Below are 16,696 nucleotides of genomic sequence, written 5' to 3' on the forward strand. Positions count from 1 at the left end.
AAACACCAAAACACCCTGAATCCCCCAAACACCAAAACACCATGAACCCCAAACACCAAAACAACCTGAACACTAAAACAGCATGAACCGTCAAACACCAAACACCCTGAACCTCAAAACACCCTGAATCCCAAACACCAAAAAACCCTGAACCTCAAAACACCAAAACAGCATTGACCCTGAACATCATAACACCATGAACCCCAAACATTAAAACACCATGAACCCCAAACATCAAAACACCATGAACCCGAAAAGACCCCGATCACCCAAACACCAAACACCCCAGAGCACCAAACACCCTGAACCCAAAACACCAAAACACCCTGAACCCCAAACACCAAAACACCCTGATCCCGGAAACAAAAAACACCCTGAACCCCAAACACCAAAACAACCTGAACCCTAAAACAGCATGAACCGTCAAACACCAAACACCCTGAACCTCAAAACACCCTGAATCCCAAACACCAAAACACCTTGAACCCCAAACACCAATACGCCCAGAACCCCAAACACCCTGCACCCCAAACACCAAAACACCCTGAACCCCAAAAACCAAAACACCCTGAACCCCAAACACCAAAACACCCTAAAACCCAAACACCAAAACAACCTGAAATCCAAACACCAAAACACCCCGAACCCCAAACAACAAAACATCCTGAACCCAAAAAACCAAACACCCTGAACCCCAAACACCAAAACACCCTGAACGTCAAACACCAAAACACCTTGAACCCCAAACACCAAAACACCCTGAACCTCAAAACACCAAAACACCCTGAACCCCAAACACCAAAACACCCTGAAACCCAAACATCAAAACAGCATGAAGCCTGAACATCAAAACAGCATGAACTCCAAACACTAAAACACCCTGAACCCCAAACAACTAAACACCATGAACCCGAAAAGACCCCGATCCCCCAAACACCAAACACCCCAGAGCACCAAACACCCTGAACCCCAAACACCAAAACACCCTGAACCCCAAAGAACAAAACACCCTGAACCCGGAAACACAAAAACACCCTGAACCCCAAACACCAAAACACGCTACAACCCAAACACCAAAACACCCTGAAACCCCAAACACCAAACAGCCCTGAACCCCAAACACCAAAACACCCTGAAACACAAACACCAAAACACCCTGAAATCCAAGCAGCAAAACACCCCGAACCCCAAGCAACAAAACATCCTGAACCCAAAAAACCAAACACCCTGAACCCCAAACACCAAAACACAATGAACACCAAACACCAAAACACCATGAACACAAGCATCAAAACACCCAGAACCCCAAACATCAAAACACCATGAACTCTAACACCAAAACACCCTGAATTCCAAACACCCAGAACCTCAAAAATCAAAACACCCTGCACCCTAAACAACAAAACACCCTGAACGTCAAAACACCCTGCACCCCAAACAACAAAACATCCTGAACCACCAAAACAAAACATCCTGAACCCCCAAAACCAATACATCCTGAACCCCCAAAACCAAAACACCCTGAACCCCAATCACCAAAACACCCTGAACCCCAAACATCAAAACAGCATTGACCCTGAACATCATAACACCATGAACCCCAAACATTAAAACACCGTGAACCCCAAACATCAAAACACCATGAACCCGAAAAGACCCCGATCCCCCAAACACCCCAGAGCACCAAACACCCTGAACCCCAAACACCAAAACACCCTGAACCCCAAACACCAAAACACCCTGATCCCAGAAACACAAAAACACACTGAACCCCAAACACCAAAACAACCTGAACCCTAAAACAGCATGAACCGTCAAACACCAAACACCCTGAACCTCAAAACACCCTGAATCCCAAACACCAAAAAACCCTGAACCTCAAAACACCAAAACACCCTGAACCCCAATCACCAAAACACCCTGAACCCCAAACATCAAAACAGCATTAACCCTGAACATCATAACACCATGAACCCCAAACATTAAAACACCGTGAACCCCAAACATCAAAACACCATGAACCCAAAAAGACCCCGATCCCCCAAACACCCCAGAGCACCAAACACCCTGAACCCCAAACACCAAAACACCCTGAACCCCAAACACCAAAACACCCTGAGCCCCAAACACCAAAACACCGAGCCCCAAACACCAAAACACCATGAATCCCCCAAACACCAAAACACCATGAACCCCAAACACCAAAACAACCTGAACACTAAAACAGCATGAACCGTCAAACACCAAACACCCTGAACCTCAAAACACCCTGAATCCCAAACACCAAAAAACCCTGAACCTCAAAACACCAAAACAGCATTGACCCTGAACATCATAACACCATGAACCCCAAACATTAAAACACCATGAACCCCAAACATCAAAACACCATGAACCCGAAAAGACCCCGATCACCCAAACACCAAACACCCCAGAGCACCAAACACCCTGAACCCCAAACACCAAAACACCCTGAACCCCAAACACCAAAACACCCTGATCCCGGAAACAAAAAACACCCTGAACCCCAAACACCAAAACAACCTGAACCCTAAAACAGCATGAACCGTCAAACACCAAACACCCTGAACCTCAAAACACCCTGAATCCCAAACACCAAAACACCTTGAACCCCAAACACCAATACGCCCAGAACCCCAAACACCCTGCACCCCAAACACCAAAACACCCTGAACCCCAAAAACCAAAACACCCTGAACCCCAAACACCAAAACACCCTAAAACCCAAACACCAAAACAACCTGAAATCCAAACACCAAAACACCCCGAACCCCAAACAACAAAACATCCTGAACCCAAAAAACCAAACACCCTGAACCCCAAACACCAAAACACCCTGAACGTCAAACACCAAAACACCTTGAACCCCAAACACCAAAACACCTTGAACCCCAACACCAAAACACCCTGAACCTCAAAACACCAAAACACCCTGAACCCCAAACACCAAAACACCCTGAAACCCAAACATCAAAACAGCATGAAGCCTGAACATCAAAACAGCATGAACTCCAAACACTAAAACACCCTGAACCCCAAACAACTAAACACCATGAACCCGAAAAGACCCCGATCCCCCAAACACCAAACACCCCAGAGCACCAAACACCCTGAACCCCAAACACCAAAACACCCTGAACCCCAAAGAACAAAACACCCTGAACCCGGAAACACAAAAACACCCTGAACCCCAAACACCAAAACACGCTACAACCCAAACACCAAAACACCCTGAAACCCCAAACACCAAACAGCCCTGAACCCCAAACACCAAAACACCCTGAAACACAAACACCAAAACACCCTGAAATCCAAGCAGCAAAACACCCCGAACCCCAAGCAACAAAACATCCTGAACCCAAAAAACCAAACACCCTGAACCCCAAACACCAAAACACAATGAACACCAAACACCAAAACACCATGAACACAAGCATCAAAACACCCAGAACCCCAAACATCAAAACACCATGAACTCTAACACCAAAACACCCTGAATTCCAAACACCCAGAACCTCAAAAATCAAAACACCCTGCACCCTAAACAACAAAACACCCTGAACGTCAAAACACCCTGCACCCCAAACAACAAAACATCCTGAACCACCAAAACAAAACATCCTGAACCCCCAAAACCAATACATCCTGAACCCCCAAAACCAAAACACCCTGAACCCCAATCACCAAAACACCCTGAACCCCAAACATCAAAACAGCATTGACCCTGAACATCATAACACCATGAACCCCAAACATTAAAACACCGTGAACCCCAAACATCAAAACACCATGAACCCGAAAAGACCCCGATCCCCCAAACACCCCAGAGCACCAAACACCCTGAACCACAAACACCAAAACACCCTGAACCCCAAACACCAAAACACCCTGATCCCAGAAACACAAAAACACACTGAACCCCAAACACCAAAACAACCTGAACCCTAAAACAGCATGAACCGTCAAACACCAAACACCCTGAACCTCAAAACACCCTGAATCCCAAACACCAAAAAACCCTGAACCTCAAAACACCAAAACACCCTGAACCCCAATCACCAAAACACCCTGAACCCCAAACATCAAAACAGCATTAACCCTGAACATCATAACACCATGAACCCCAAACATTAAAACACCGTGAACCCCAAACATCAAAACACCATGAACCCAAAAAGACCCCGATCCCCCAAACACCCCAGAGCACCAAACACCCTGAACCCCAAACACCAAAACACCCTGAACCCCAAACACCAAAACACCCTGAGCCCCAAACACCAAAACACCGAGCCCCAAACACCAAAACACTCTGAACCTCAAACAGCAAAACACCCTGAGCCACAAACACCATGAACCCCAAACACCAAAACACCGTGAATCCCAAACACCAAACACCCGGAACCACCCAAATCAAAACACCCTGCACCCCAAACACCAAAACACCTTGAACCCCAAACACCAATACGCCCAGAACCCCAAACACCCTGCACCCCAAACACCAAAACACCCTGAACCCCAAAAACCAAAACACCCTGAACCCCAAACACCAAAACACCCTAAAACCCAAACACCAAAACAACCTGAAATCCAAACACCAAAACACCCCGAACCCCAAACAACAAAACATCCTGAACCCAAAAAACCAAACACCCTGAACCCCAAACACCAAAACACCCTGAACGTCAAACACCAAAACACCTTGAACCCCAAACACCAAAACACCTTGAACCCCAACACCAAAGCACCCTGAACCCCAAACACCAAAACACCCTGAACCCCCCAAACACCAAAACACCCTGAACCTCAAACACCAAAACAACCTGAACCCCAAACAACTAAACACCATGAACCCGAAAAGACCCCGATCCCCCAAACACCAAACACCCCAGAGCACCAAACACCCTGAACCCCAAACACCCTGAATCCCAAACACCAAACCACCCTGAACCTCAAAACACCCTGAATCCCAAACACCAAAACACCCTGAACCTCAAAACACCCTGAATCCCAAACACCAAAACACCCTGAACCTCAAAACACCAAAACACCCTGAACCCCAAACACCAGAACATCCTGAACACCAAACATCAAAACAGCATGAAGCCTGAACATCAAAACACCATGAACTCCAAACACTAAAACACCCTGAACCCCAAACAACTAAACACCATGAACCCGAAAAGACCCCGATCCCCCAAACACCAAACACCCCAGAGCACCAAACACCCTGAACCCCAAACACCAAAACACCCTGAACCCCAAAGAACAAAACACCCTGAACCCGGAAACACAAAAACACCCTGAACCCCAAACACCAAAACACGCTACAACCCAAACACCAAAACACCCTGAAACCCCAAACACCAAACAGCCCTGAACCCCAAACACCAAAACACCCTGAAACACAAACACCAAAACACCCTGAAATCCAAGCAGCAAAACACCCCGAACCCCAAGCAACAAAACATCCTGAACCCAAAAAACCAAACACCCTGAACCCCAAACACCAAAACACAATGAACACCAAACACCAAAACACCATGAACACAAGCACCAAAACACCCTGAACCCCAAACATCAAAACACCATGAACTCTAACACCAAAACACCCTGAATTCCAAACACCCAGAACCTCAAAAATCAAAACACCCTGCACCCCAAACAACAAAACACCCTGAACGTCAAAACACCCTGCACCCCAAACAACAAAACATCCTGAACCACCAAAACAAAACATCCTGAACCCCCAAAACCAATACATCCTGAACCCCCAAAACCAAAACACCCTGAACCCCAAACACCAAAACAACCTGAATTCCAAAACAGCATGAACCGTCAAACACCAAACACCCTGAAGCTCAAAACACCCTGAATCCCAAACACCAAAACACCCTGAATCCCAAACACCAAAACACCCTGAACCACAAACATCAAAACAGCATGAACCCTAAAACAGCATGAACCCATAAACACCAAAACACCCTGAACCCCAACCACAAAAACACCGAGCCCCAAACACCAAAACACTCTGAATCTCAAACAGCAAAACACCCTGAGCCACAAACACCAAAACACCATGAACCTCAAACACCAAAACACCCTGAATCCCAAACACCAAACACCCGGAACCGCACAAATCAAAACACCCTGCAGCCCAAACACCAAAACACCTTGAACCCCAAACACCAAAACACCTTGAACCCCAAACACCAATACACCCAGAACGCCAAATACCCTGCACCCCAAACACCAAAACAACCTGAACCCCAGAAACCAAAACACCCTGAACCCGGAAACACAAAAACACACTGAACCCCAAATACCAAAACACCCTGAAACCCAAACAACAAAACAGCCTGAAATCCAAACACCAAACACCCCGAACCCCAAACAACAAAACATCCTGAACCCAAAAAAACAAACACCCTGCACCCCAAACACCAAAACACCTTGAACCCCAAACACCAAACCACCTTGAACCCCAAACACCAAAACACCCTGAATCCCCCAAACACCAAAACACCATGAACCCCAAACACCAAAACAACCTGAACACTAAAACAGCATGAACCGTCAAACACCAAACACCCTGAACCTCAAAACACCCTGAATCCCAAACACCAAAAAACCCTGAACCTCAAAACACCAAAACAGCATTGACCCTGAACATCATAACACCATGAACCCCAAACATTAAAACACCGTGAACCCCAAACATCAAAACACCATGAACCCGAAAAGACCCCGATCACCCAAACACCAAACACCCCAGAGCACCAAACACCCTGAACCCCAAACACCAAAACACCCTGAACCCCAAACACCAATACACCCAGAACGCCAAATACCCTGCACCCCAAACACCAAAACAACCTGAACCCCAGAAACCAAAACACGCTGAACCCGGAAACACAAAAACACACTGAACCCCAAATACCAAAACACCCTGAAACCCAAACAACAAAACAGCCTGAAATCCAAACACCAAACACCCCGAACCCCAAACAACAAAACATCCTGAACCCAAAAAACCAAACACCCTGCACCCCAAACACCAAAACACCTTGAACCCCAAACACCAAACCACCTTGAACCCCAAACACCAAAACACCCTGAATCCCCCAAACACCAAAACACCATGAACCCCAAACACCAAAACAACCTGAACACTAAAACAGCATGAACCGTCAAACACCAAACACCCTGAACCTCAAAACACCCTGAATCCCAAACACCAAAAAACCCTGAACCTCAAAACACCAAAACAGCATTGACCCTGAACATCATAACACCATGAACCCCAAACATTAAAACACCGTGAACCCCAAACATCAAAACACCATGAACCCGAAAAGACCCCGATCACCCAAACACCAAACACCCCAGAGCACCAAACACCCTGAACCCCAAACACCAAAACACCCTGAACCCCAAACACCAAAACACCCTGATCCCGGAAACAAAAAACACCCTGAACCCCAAACACCAAAACAACCTGAACCCTAAAACAGCATGAACCGTCAAACACCAAACACCCTGAACCTCAAAACACCCTGAATCCCAAACACCAAAACACCTTGAACCCCAAACACCAATACGCCCAGAACCCCAAACACCCTGCACCCCAAACACCAAAACACCCTGAACACCAAAAACCAAAACACCCTGAACCTCAAAACACCAAAACACCCTGAACCCCAAACACCAAAACACCCTGAAACCCAAACATCAAAACAGCATGAAGCCTGAACATCAAAACAGCATGAACTCCAAACACTAAAACACCCTGAACCCCAAACAACTAAACACCATGAACCCGAAAAGACCCCGATCCCCCAAACACCAAACACCCCAGAGCACCAAACACCCTGAACCCCAAACACCAAAACACCCTGAACCCCAAAGAACAAAACACCCTGAACCCGGAAACACAAAAACACCCTGAACCCCAAACACCAAAACACGCTACAACCCAAACACCAAAACACCCTGAAACCCCAAACACCAAACAGCCCTGAACCCCAAACACCAAAACACCCTGAAACACAAACACCAAAACACCCTGAAATCCAAGCAGCAAAACACCCCGAACCCCAAGCAACAAAACATCCTGAACCCAAAAAACCAAACACCCTGAACCCCAAACACCAAAACACAATGAACACCAAACACCAAAACACCATGAACACAAGCATCAAAACACCCAGAACCCCAAACATCAAAACACCATGAACTCTAACACCAAAACACCCTGAATTCCAAACACCCAGAACCTCAAAAATCAAAACACCCTGCACCCTAAACAACAAAACACCCTGAACGTCAAAACACCCTGCACCCCAAACAACAAAACATCCTGAACCACCAAAACAAAACATCCTGAACCCCCAAAACCAATACATCCTGAACCCCCAAAACCAAAACACCCTGAACCCCAATCACCAAAACACCCTGAACCCCAAACATCAAAACAGCATTGACCCTGAACATCATAACACCATGAACCCCAAACATTAAAACACCGTGAACCCCAAACATCAAAACACCATGAACCCGAAAAGACCCCGATCCCCCAAACACCCCAGAGCACCAAACACCCTGAACCCCAAACACCAAAACACCCTGAACCCCAAACACCAAAACACCCTGATCCCAGAAACACAAAAACACACTGAACCCCAAACACCAAAACAACCTGAACCCTAAAACAGCATGAACCGTCAAACACCAAACACCCTGAACCTCAAAACACCCTGAATCCCAAACACCAAAAAACCCTGAACCTCAAAACACCAAAACACCCTGAACCCCAATCACCAAAACACCCTGAACCCCAAACATCAAAACAGCATTAACCCTGAACATCATAACACCATGAACCCCAAACATTAAAACACCGTGAACCCCAAACATCAAAACACCATGAACCCAAAAAGACCCCGATCCCCCAAACACCCCAGAGCACCAAACACCCTGAACCCCAAACACCAAAACACCCTGAACCCCAAACACCAAAACACCCTGAGCCCCAAACACCAAAACACCGAGCCCCAAACACCAAAACACCATGAACCCCAAACACCAAAACACCGTGAATCCCAAACACCAAACACCCGGAACCACCCAAATCAAAACACCCTGCACCCCAAACACCAAAACACCTTGAACCCCAAACACCAATACGCCCAGAACCCCAAACACCCTGCACCCCAAACACCAAAACACCCTGAACCCCAAAAACCAAAACACCCTGAACCCCAAACATCAAAACACCCTAAAACCCAAACACCAAAACAACCTGAAATCCAAACACCAAAACACCCCGAACCCCAAACAACAAAACATCCTGAACCCAAAAAACCAAACACCCTGAACCCCAAACACCAAAACACCCTGAACGTCAAACACTAAAACACCTTGAACCCCAAACACCAAAACACCTTGAACCCCAACACCAAAGCACCCTGAACCCCCCAAACACCAAAACACCCTGAACCTCAAACACCAAAACAACCTGAACTCTAAAACAGCATGAACCGTCAAACACCAAACACCCTGAACCTCAAAACACCCTGAATCCCAAACACCAAAACACCCTGAACCTCAAAACACCCTGAATCCCAAACACCAAAACACCCTGAACCTCAAAACACCAAAACACCCTGAACCCCAAACACCAGAACATCCTGAACACCAAACATCAAAACAGCATGAAGCCTGAACATCAAAACACCATGAACTCCAAACACTAAAACACCCTGAACCCCAAACAACTAAACACCATGAACCCGAAAAGACCCCGATCCCCCAAACACCAAACACCCCAGAGCACCAAACACCCTGAACCCCAAACACCAAAACACCCTGAACCCCAAAGAACAAAACACCCTGAACCCGGAAACACAAAAACACCCTGAACCCCAAACACCAAAACACGCTACAACCCAAACACCAAAACACCCTGAAACCCCAAACACCAAACAGCCCTGAACCCCAAACACCAAAACACCCTGAAACACAAACACCAAAACACCCTGAAATCCAAGCAGCAAAACACCCCGAACCCCAAGCAACAAAACATCCTGAACCCAAAAAACCAAACACCCTGAACCCCAAACACCAAAACACAATGAACACCAAACACCAAAACACCATGAACACAAGCACCAAAACACCCTGAACCCCAAACATCAAAACACCATGAACTCTAACACCAAAACACCCTGAATTCCAAACACCCAGAACCTCAAAAATCAAAACACCCTGCACCCCAAACAACAAAACACCCTGAACGTCAAAACACCCTGCACCCCAAACAACAAAACATCCTGAACCACCAAAACAAAACATCCTGAACCCCCAAAACCAATACATCCTGAACCCCCAAAACCAAAACACCCTGAACCCCAAACACCAAAACAACCTGAATTCCAAAACAGCATGAACCGTCAAACACCAAACACCCTGAAGCTCAAAACACCCTGAATCCCAAACACCAAAACACCCTGAATCCCAAACACCAAAACACCCTGAACCACAAACATCAAAACAGCATGAACCCTAAAACAGCATGAACCCATAAACACCAAAACACCCTGAACCCCAACCACAAAAACACCGAGCCCCAAACACCAAAACACTCTGAATCTCAAACAGCAAAACACCCTGAGCCACAAACACCAAAACACCATGAACCCCAAACACCAATACACCCAGAACCGCACAAATCAAAACACCCTGCAGCCCAAACACCAAAACACCTTGAACCCCAAACACCAAAACACCTTGAACCCCAAACACCAATACACCCAGAACGCCAAATACCCTGCACCCCAAACACCAAAACAACCTGAACCCCAGAAACCAAAACACCCTGAACCCGGAAACACAAAAACACACTGAACCCCAAATACCAAAACACCCTGAAACCCAAACAACAAAACAGCCTGAAATCCAAACACCAAACACCCCGAACCCCAAACAACAAAACATCCTGAACCCAAAAAACCAAACACCCTGCACCCCAAACACCAAAACACCTTGAACCCCAAACACCAAACCACCTTGAACCCCAAACACCAAAACACCCTGAAACCCCCAAACACCAAAACACCATGAACCCCAAACACCAAAACAACCTGAACCCTAAAACAGCATGAACCGTCAAACACCAAACACCCTGAACCTCAAAACACCCTGAATCCCAAACACCAAAAAACCCTGAACCTCAAAACACCAAAACACCCTGAACCCCAATCACCAAAACACCCTGAACCCCAAACATCAAAACAGCATTAACCCTGAACATCATAACACCATGAACCCCAAACATTAAAACACCGTGAACCCGAAAAGACCCCGATCCCCCAAACACCAAACACCCCAGAGCACCAAACACCATGAACCCCAAACACCAAAACACCTGAACCACAAAACAGCATGAACCATCAAACACCAAACACCCTGAACCCCAAACACCAAAACACCGAGCCCCAAACACCAAAACACTCTGAACCTCAAACAGCAAAACACCCTGAGCCACAAACACCAAAACACCGTGAATCCCAAACACCAAACACCCGGAACCACACAAATCAAAACACCCTGCACCCCAAACACCAAAACACCTTGAACCCCAAACACCAATACGCCCAGAACCCCAAACACCCTGCACCCCAAACACCAAAACACCCTGAACCCCAAAAACCAAAACACCCTGAACCCCAAACACCAAAACAACCTGAAATCCAAACACCAAAACACCCCGAACCCCAAACAACAAAACATCCTGAACCCAAAAAACCAAACACCCTGAACCCCAAACACCAAAACACCCTGAACGTCAAACACCAAAACACCCTGAAACCCCCAAACACCAAAACACCATGAACCCCAAACACCAAAACAACCTGAACACTAAAACAGCATGAACCGTCAAACACCAAACACCCTGAACCTCAAAACACCCTGAATCCCAAACACCAAAAAACCCTGAACCTCAAACATTAAAACACCGTGAACCCCAAACATCAAAACACCATGAACCCGAAAAGACCCCGATCACCCAAACACCAAACACCCCAGAGCACCAAACACCCTGAACCCCAAACACCAAAACACCCTGAACCCCAAACACCAAAACACCCTGATCCCGGAAACAAAAAACACCCTGAACCCCAAACACCAAAACAACCTGAACCCTAAAACAGCATGAACCGTCAAACACCAAACACCCTGAACCTCAAAACACCCTGAATCCCAAACACCAAAAAACCCTGAACCTCAAAACACCAAAACACCCTGAACCCCAATCACCAAAACACCCTGAACCCCAAACATCAAAACAGCATTAACCCTGAACATCATAACACCATGAACCCCAAACATTAAAACACCGTGAACCCGAAAAGACCCCGATCCCCCAAACACCAAACACCCCAGAGCACCAAACACCATGAACCCCAAACACCAAAACACCTGAACCCCAAAACAGCATGAACCATCAAACACCAAACACCCTGAACCCCAAACACCAAAACACCGAGCCCCAAACACCAAAACACTCTGAACCTCAAACAGCAAAACACCCTGAGCCACAAACACCAAAACACCGTGAATCCCAAACACCAAACACCCGGAACCACACAAATCAAAACACCCTGCACCCCAAACACCAAAACACCTTGAACCCCAAACACCAATACGCCCAGAACCCCAAACACCCTGCACCCCAAACACCAAAACACCCTGAAATCCAAACACCAAAACACCCCGAACCCCAAACAACAAAACATCCTGAACCCAAAAAACCAAACACCCTGAACCCCAAACACCAAAACACCCTGAACGTCAAACACCAAAACACCTTGAACCCCAAACACCAAAACACCTTGAACCCCAACACCAAAACACCCTGAACCTCAAAACACCAAAACACCCTGAACCCCAATCACCAAAACACCCTGAACCCCAAACATCAAAACAGCATTAACCCTGAACATCATAACACCATGAACCCCAAACATTAAAACACCGTGAACCCCAAACATCAAAACACCATGAACCCGAAAAGACCCCGATCCCCCAAACACCAAACACCCCAGAGCACCAAACACCATGAACCCCAAACACCAAAACAACCTGAACCCTAAAACAGCATGAACCGTCAAACACCAAACAACCTGAACCTCAAAACACCCTGAATCCCAAACACCAAAAAACCCTGAACCTCAAAACACCAAAACACCCTGAACCCCAATCACCAAAACACCCTGAACCCCAAACATCAAAACAGCATTAACCCTGAACATCATAACACCATGAACCCCAAACATTAAAACACCGTGAACCCGAAAAGACCCCGATCCCCCAAACACCAAACACCCCAGAGCACCAAACACCATGAACCCCAAACACCAAAACACCTGAACCCCAAAACAGCATGAACCATCAAACACCAAACACCCTGAACCCCAAACACCAAAACACCGAGCCCCAAACACCAAAACACTCTGAACCTCAAACAGCAAAACACCCTGAGCCACAAACACCAAAACACCGTGAATCCCAAACACCAAACACCCGGAACCACACAAATCAAAACACCCTGCACCCCAAGCACCAAAACACCTTGAACCCCAAACACCAATACGCCCAGAACCCCAAACACCCTGCACCCCAAACACCAAAACACCCTGAACCCCAAAAACCAAAACACCCTGAACCCCAAACACCAAAACAACCTGAAATCAAAACACCAAAACACCCCGAACCCCAAACAACAAAACATCCTGAACCCAAAAAACCAAACACCCTGAACCCCAAACACCAAAACACCCTGAACGTCAAACACCAAAACACCTTGAACCCCAAACACCAAAACACCTTGAACCCCAACACCAAAACACCCTGAACCTCAAAACACCAAAACACCCTGAACCCCAATCACCAAAACACCCTGAACCCCAAACATCAAAACAGCATTAACCCTGAACATCATAACACCATGAACCCCAAACATTAAAACACCGTGAACCCCAAACATCAAAACACCATGAACCCGAAAAGACCCCGATCCCCCAAACACCAAACACCCCAGAGCACCAAACACCATGAACCCCAAACACCAAAACACCTGAACCCCAAAACAGCATGAACCATCAAACACCAAACACCCTGAACCCCAAACACCAAAACACCGAGCCCCAAACACCAAAACACTCTGAACCTCAAACAGCAAAACACCCTGAGCCACAAACACCATGAACCCCAAACACCAAAACACCGTGAATCCCAAACACCAAACACCCGGAACCACACAAATCAAAACACCCTGCACCCCAAACACCAAAACACCTTGAACCCCAAACACCCTGCACCCCAAACACCAAAACACCCTGAACCCCAAAAACCAAAACAACCTGAAATCCAAACACCAAAACACCCCGAACCCCAAACAACAAAACATCCTGAATGTCAAACACCAAAACACCTTGAACCCCAAACACCAAAACACCTTGAACCCCAACACCAAAACATCCTGAACCTCAAAACACCAAAACACCCTGAACCCCAAACACCAAAACACCCTGAACCCCAAACATCAAAACAGCATGAAGCCTGAACATCAAAACAGCATGAACTCCAAACACTAAAACACCCTGAACCCCAAACAACTAAACACCATGAACCCGAAAAGACCCCAATCCCCCAAACACCAAACACCCCAGAGCACCAAACACCCTGAACCCCAAACACCAAAACACGCTGAAACCCAAACACCAAAACACCCTGAAACCCCAAACACCAAACAGCCCTGAACCCCAAACACCAAAACACCCTGAATCCCAAACACCAAAACACCCTGAACCACAAACATCAAAACAGCATGAACCCTGAACATCAAAACACCATGAACCCCAAACACTAAAACACCCTGAACCCCAAACATCAAAACACCATGAACCCGAAAAGTCTCTGATCCCCCAAACACCAAACACCCCAGAGCACCAAACACCTGAACCCCAAAACACTGATCCCCAAACACCATAACACACTGAACCCCAAACAGCAAAACAACCTGAACCCCTAAACACCAAAACACCCTGAACCCCAAACAACAAAACACCCTGAACCCGGAAACACAAAAACACCCTGATCCCCAAACATAAAAAGACACTGAAACCCAAACACCAAAAAACCCTGAACCCCCAAACACCAAACAGCCCTGAAACCCAAACACCAAAACGCCCTGAACCCCTAAACACCAAAACACCCTGAACCCCAAACACCAAAACACCATGAACTCTAAGCACTAAAACACCCTGAACCCCAAACATCAAAACTCTATGGACCTGAAAAGACCCTGATCCACCAAACACCCCTGAGCACCAATCACCAAAACAAACTGAACCCCAAACATCAAAACAGCATTGACCCTGAACATCATAACACCATGAACCCCAAACATTAAAACACCGTGAACCCCAAACATCAAAACACCATGAACCCGAAAAGACCCCGATCACCCAAACACCAAACACCCCAGAGCACCAAACACCCTGAACCCCAAACACCAAAACACCCTGAACCCCAAACACCAAAACACCCTGATCCCGGAAACAAAAAACACCCTGAACCCCAAACACCAAAACAACCTGAACCACAAACATCAAAACAGCATGAACCCTAAAACAGCATGAACCCATAAACACCAAAACACCCTGAACCCCAACCACAAAAACACCGAGCCCCAAACACCAAAACACTCTGAATCTCAAACAGCAAAACACCCTGAGCCACAAACACCAAAACACCATGAACCTCAAACACCAAAACACCCTGAATCCCAAACACCAAACACCCGGAACCGCACAAATCAAAACACCCTGCAGCCCAAACACCAAAACACCTTGAACCCCAAACACCAAAACACCTTGAACCCCAAACACCAATACACCCAGAACGCCAAATACCCTGCACCCCAAACACCAAAACAACCTGAACCCCAGAAACCAAAACACCCTGAACCCGGAAACACAAAAACACACTGAACCCCAAATACCAAAACACCCTGAAACCCAAACAACAAAACAGCCTGAAATCCAAACACCAAACACCCCGAACCCCAAACAACAAAACATCCTGAACCCAAAAAACCAAACACCCTGCACCCCAAACACCAAAACACCTTGAACCCCAAACACCAAACCACCTTGAACCCCAAACACCAAAACACCCTGAAACCCCCAAACACCAAAACACCATGAACCCCAAACACCAAAACAACCTGAACACTAAAACAGCATGAACCGTCAAACACCAAACACCCTGAACCTCAAAACACCCTGAATCCCAAACACCAAAAAACCCTGAACCTCAAAACACCAAAACAGCATTGACCCTGAACATCATAACACCATGAACCCCAAACATTAAAACACCGTGAACCCCAAACATCAAAACACCATGAACCCGAAAAGACCCCGATCACCCAAACACCAAACACCCCAGAGCACCAAACACCCTGAACCCCAAACACCAAAACACCTTGAACCCCAAACACCAATACGCCCAGAACCCCAAACACCCTGCACCCCAAACACCAAAACACCCTGAACCCCAAAAACCAAAACACCCTGAACCCCAAACACCAAAACAACCTGAACCCTAAAAC

The 16,696-nt window shown here is 46.7% G+C and overlaps 1 protein-coding gene across 5 annotated transcripts in view; it reads left to right on the forward strand.

Annotated features, from left to right (window-relative positions):
* The window catches only part of LOC147108451 (calcium and integrin-binding family member 3-like), a 690,292-nt gene that overhangs the window by 568,726 nt on the left and 104,870 nt on the right, over positions 1 to 16,696 (forward strand). The window lies entirely within an intron of this gene.

This window comes from Somniosus microcephalus, chromosome 13, assembly GCF_052327205.1.
Source record: "Somniosus microcephalus isolate GS21.2 chromosome 13, FLI_Smic_1.0, whole genome shotgun sequence".
In the NCBI taxonomy this organism is placed as follows: Eukaryota; Metazoa; Chordata; class Chondrichthyes; order Squaliformes; family Somniosidae; genus Somniosus; species Somniosus microcephalus.